Source organism: Oratosquilla oratoria, unplaced genomic scaffold (genome assembly GCF_046742065.1).
Source record: "Oratosquilla oratoria isolate Oo_2021 unplaced genomic scaffold, ASM4674206v1 SCAFFOLD158, whole genome shotgun sequence".
In the NCBI taxonomy this organism is placed as follows: domain Eukaryota; kingdom Metazoa; phylum Arthropoda; class Malacostraca; order Stomatopoda; family Squillidae; genus Oratosquilla; species Oratosquilla oratoria.
Genome location: NW_027467513.1, coordinates 115,001 through 120,000, shown reverse-complemented (window position 1 = coordinate 120,000; position 5,000 = coordinate 115,001).

The following is a 5,000-nucleotide window of genomic DNA, read 5'->3' as shown; positions in this document are numbered from 1 at the left end:
CATTCGCTGACCACCCTATCAGTAAACCAATTATTCCCTATTTTCTTCTTTAATCTAAATTTGTCCAGTTTATATACATAACTGTGAGTCCTGCCTTGTTGCCTTCATATGGTGACCTTGTTTGCATCACTCTTGTTAAAGCCTTTGATCCATTTGAACAACTCTCTCGGATCACCCCGCACTCTGCGTCTTTCCAAAGGGTTAAGTTAAGGTGCCTACGCCTCTCTTCGTAAGGTAAATTTCTGAGCCCATGTATTGTTTTGGTTATTCTCCTCTGTACTGATTCTAGTGAATTGATGTCCATTCTATAAGACGGAGACAAAAACTGTACCGCATAATCAAGCATGGGTCTAACTAACGCTAAATAAAGTTTGATTGTTACCCCTGCACTTCTGTTCGTAACCATCCTAGCAATGAAACCTAGAAATCTGTTAGCTTTATTCCTGGCGCTAATGCACTATTTCCTGGATTTAAGGTCAGAATTCACTAGACCTCCCAAGTCTCGCTCTCACTCGATTTTCTCTAAAAGCGTTTTATCTAAGCTGTATCTATTTTCGCGGTTGTGCAGCCCTACGTTTAACATGGTGTAATTTGAGATATCGAAGTTCATTTACTATTTCACCAATCATGTGAACAATTTGTTTAGATCACCCTGAATAATATCGGCGCCGTCTCCTGACCTAATTAGGCGTCCTATTCTAGTGTCCTCTGCAAACTTACTAACATTACTATTAATTACATTGTTCAAGTCGTTTATGTACATAACACAACGTAACATTTTGTTTTCAAAAGTTTTGTTTATTGTATTTTTTTTAGAGTTTATTAATCCATTTTTCCTGCTGATTTCAAATATGCAATTATTTTTTTCTGTATCATCGACCGTTATAGAAATACATATAATTTCAATGTTACCATGTATATTTTGGAATTAGTATGTGGTCTGCTACTAAATGTTTATCTAATTTTCTCTTTCAGATCAATGACTGAACTATTTACCTGTTAAGATGGCTACTAGAGGATGTGAAAATTCTCCTGATACATTTTGCTATGTGTGTGGTTATTATATTGGGAAAAAACAAGTACTACATAAGATCGTGAGAGGTGCTAAAGTGTGGATAGCGTACAGACTCTATTTCGGAAAGCCCATGGGTGACCAGGACAAGCCATGGGCACCTCATGTGATATGTGGAAGCTGCCGATCTACTCTAGAAGGATGGCTGAGAGGTACAGGAAGGGCAATGCCTTTTGCCATTCCTAGAATATGGAGAGAGCCGAAGAACCATCACGACGACTGCTACTTTTGTATGATTGATGTGACGAAGTACAGGAAAGTAAAAGGAAGATAAGCTCTGCAGTATCCAGACATACCATCATCTAGAGCACCTGTCCCACATGATGATAGCTTACCAGTACCACAACCACCAGAAAATGCAAGTTTATTTTTATCATACTCTCTTTACTTTTAATTAACTTCAATATTAAGTACTTAATATACATTCACTTTCCTAAAGATATATGGAATACTAATGCTATTCGTCTTTGTTGAAGTTGCTATATTTAGTTATTTCTTTCTTTCCAGATGGAAGATGCAATGAAAATTTCATCTGAAGGGTCAGCAGGTAGCAGCAGCCATGAAATGGGAGACGAAGATTTCGCACCAAGAACGACTTCGGAGCCTCACTTTCCAAGTCAGAGTGAGCTAGATGACTTAATCAGAGACTTAGGTCTTACTAAGTCAGGAGCTGAGCTTCTTACATCAAGGATGAAAAAATGGAATCTACTAGGAGAAGACTGCAGGACATCTGTGTACCGGAAACATGAAGAATTTAAAATTTACTATGACTTTAGTGATGATATGTGTTATTGTAAGGATGTTACTGGTTTGTTTACAGCCCTTGGACTCGAACATGATCCTGCAGAATGGCGACTGTTCATAGATAGCTCAACACGAAGTCTCAAAGCAGTATTGCTTCACAATGGAAATAGAAACCCATCTTTGCCTCTTGCACACTCAGTACAGAAGAAAGAAAACTATCATAATGTCAAACAACTTCTTGAAAAAATCAATTATGCTGAATTCAAATGGGATGGTTGTGGTGATTTCAAGATGCTAGCCTTTTTGCTTGGCTTTCAAGGGGGATACACAAAGTATTCCTGTTTTCTTTGTTTATGGGACAGCAGGGCTGATGATGATCATTATAATAAAGTTCATTGGCCCCCAAAAGTTGAACTGCAGCCAGGAATGTTAAATGTTCTCAGACAGCCTCTAGTAGATTCGAAAAAAGTTTTATTACCCCCACTTCATATCAAGCTAGGGTTAATTAAACAGTTTGTGAAGGCTTTGGATTTTGGAGGCGAAACTTTCCAAGAAATTTGTCTCATGTTTCCCAAGCTATCTGAGGCTAAGCTCAAGGGTGGTATATTTGTTGGACCCCAGGTAAACAAAATGTTGAAGTCGGAGAAACTGGAAAGAGCGATGACGAAAGTTGAAAGAGAAGCTTGGTGTTCATTTCGTGATGTAGTTCGTGGATTCCTAGGAAAACACAAGGGCCCTAATTATAGACAAATAGTGGCAAAGCTTATTGAGAACTTCAGGAAACTTGGTTGTCGTATGTCCTTGAAGATACATTTCTTGCATTCACACCTAGATTTCTTCCCCGAAAACTTGGGGGCTGTCAGTGAGGAGCATGGCGAGAGATTTCATCAGGATATCGCAACTATGGAAAGAAGATATCAAGGACGATGGAATACTGCTATGATGGGAGATTACATATGGTCACTAGTCAGAAAAGACGAAAGCATGCATTCTAGAAAATCTCGATCGTCAAAGCACTTCTAATCATGAGAAGAGTCATCAAAACAATTACAGTGCAAAGTTGTGTTGTTTATTTTGTTCTTACTAATATTGTAGCTCTTAAATACACTTCATATTATGAAAAAAATACTAGATGTTGTATAATTATCCTTAGAATGCTAAAGTAGATTGAATCAATTAACTACTGTAGAGAAAGGTTGCGTATATAACAATAAAATATAAAATCAAGAATAAATAAAGAAATATCGATGTTACGTCAAAACTAATGTGATATTTGGATTCAGTGACACGAAATACATATATAATCATGAAAAAATACAAATAAACAAAACATGTGTTACATTGTGTATAAATAACAATAATGGAACCAGAACCGAGCCCTGGGGGCCCACACTAGAAACACTTCCTTACCAGAATTTTACATCATTTATGGTAACCTGCTTTTTTTTGTCACTGATCCAAGCTCTAATCCATTCTAACACTTTTCCTCATACACCATGGGCTTTGATTTTATCTAATAGTCCCTGGTGGGGCACCTTGTCGAACGCTTTACTGAAGTCAAGGTAAATAACATCCTAAGTATCATTGTTATCTGACGCCTTATATGCTTTAGTGTAAAAGGATAGAAGATTAGTCACGTATGACTTACCCTTGGAGAAACCATGCTGTGTGTCAAATTATGTCTCTTGATGTGTTCTCTGAGTCTAATAACTATCAATGATTCAAGTGTATTACCTATAACTGATGTCAAACATATTGGCCTGTAGTGACATATAGACAATTTATCTCCCCTTTTAAAAACAGGAACGTTTGCCTGCCCCCAAGCAATAGGTACACAACCAGTGTCTACTGACTTATTAAGTATTTTCGTTAACTGGTCGCAGATTTTAAATTTACACTTTTTAAGCACTCACTGAAAAATTTCGTCTGGACCCGGGTATTTTGTAGCTTTATGTCTTTCAATCTGCTTGACTACTTCTACCTTACTAATGCTGATATTAGTCTACTTTGTTCATCCCCACAGAAAATCGGATCGCAGTCAGATGCCTTATATAACATCTACTTAGTAAATACCGAGAAATAATATTTGTTAAACGCCTCACTCATTTTTTCCTCCGATTCTATCATGATATTTTTGTTTTTTTTTCTACGTAGTCCTCTTTTCATTCCGATCTCATGTTTCAGCCTGCCCGTCATCCATTTAGGAGTATTGCTATTCTTCCGTATTGACTTGAATGGATAAATTTATTTTGTGCATTTAGAATTAAATCTGTGAGATGACTATACATTTCATCCAAATCGTTCACCGGACTATTGACCACGCACTTGCAAGTAACCTGACCCAAGGTACGCATACCCTCCGTGACCCGACCACTGACCACGCTAATGACGTCCGGACTGACTTTGTATCTGACCCCATTACAGCCCCTCGTTCAGTCTAGTGAGTAATCAAATGTCTTACATAGTTTCTTATTTTGTCAAAACTGGTTCTCCTGAACTTCGGTACTTCAACGTTATTTGTACTTTTTCATTCTTCCCAAATAACATTAATCTTGTTTCTGGACCCGGGTATAGCTTTAATCATTCAATCTGTTTGACTACGTCTACCTTACTAATGCTGATATTAGATATTTTACTTTCTTCATCCCCATTGAAAATCGGATTGCAGTCAGGTACTTTATATAACCTCTCCTTAGTGAACACTGAAAGAAAATATTTGTTGAACGCCTCACTCATTTTTCCTCCGAATGTATTCCCTGTGTGTAAGCATGTAGTTATGGGAGCCTATGTATGTATAATTAATAACCCACGCGGAGTAGGCATCCTTGTTTTGTCGTTGGTCGAAGACCCTGGCGCGTTGTTTAGCGTACACATTTTGTTATTGGGAAAACATTATTCGTGAATTGAATATTTTATTTTCTGCCACCCTTTCCTAGAACAATATATATTTATATATATATATATATATATATGTATATATATATATATATATATATATATATATATATATATATATATATATATATATATATATACACATCACCATCCTCTCAACGGCTGGTAAGACGTTAGCACGCATTATGCTAATGAGACATTTCTCTCACATAGCTGAGAGGATCCTTCCTGAATCACAATGTGGTTTTCGGCGGGAGAGGTCAACCACAGATATGGTATATGTAGCACG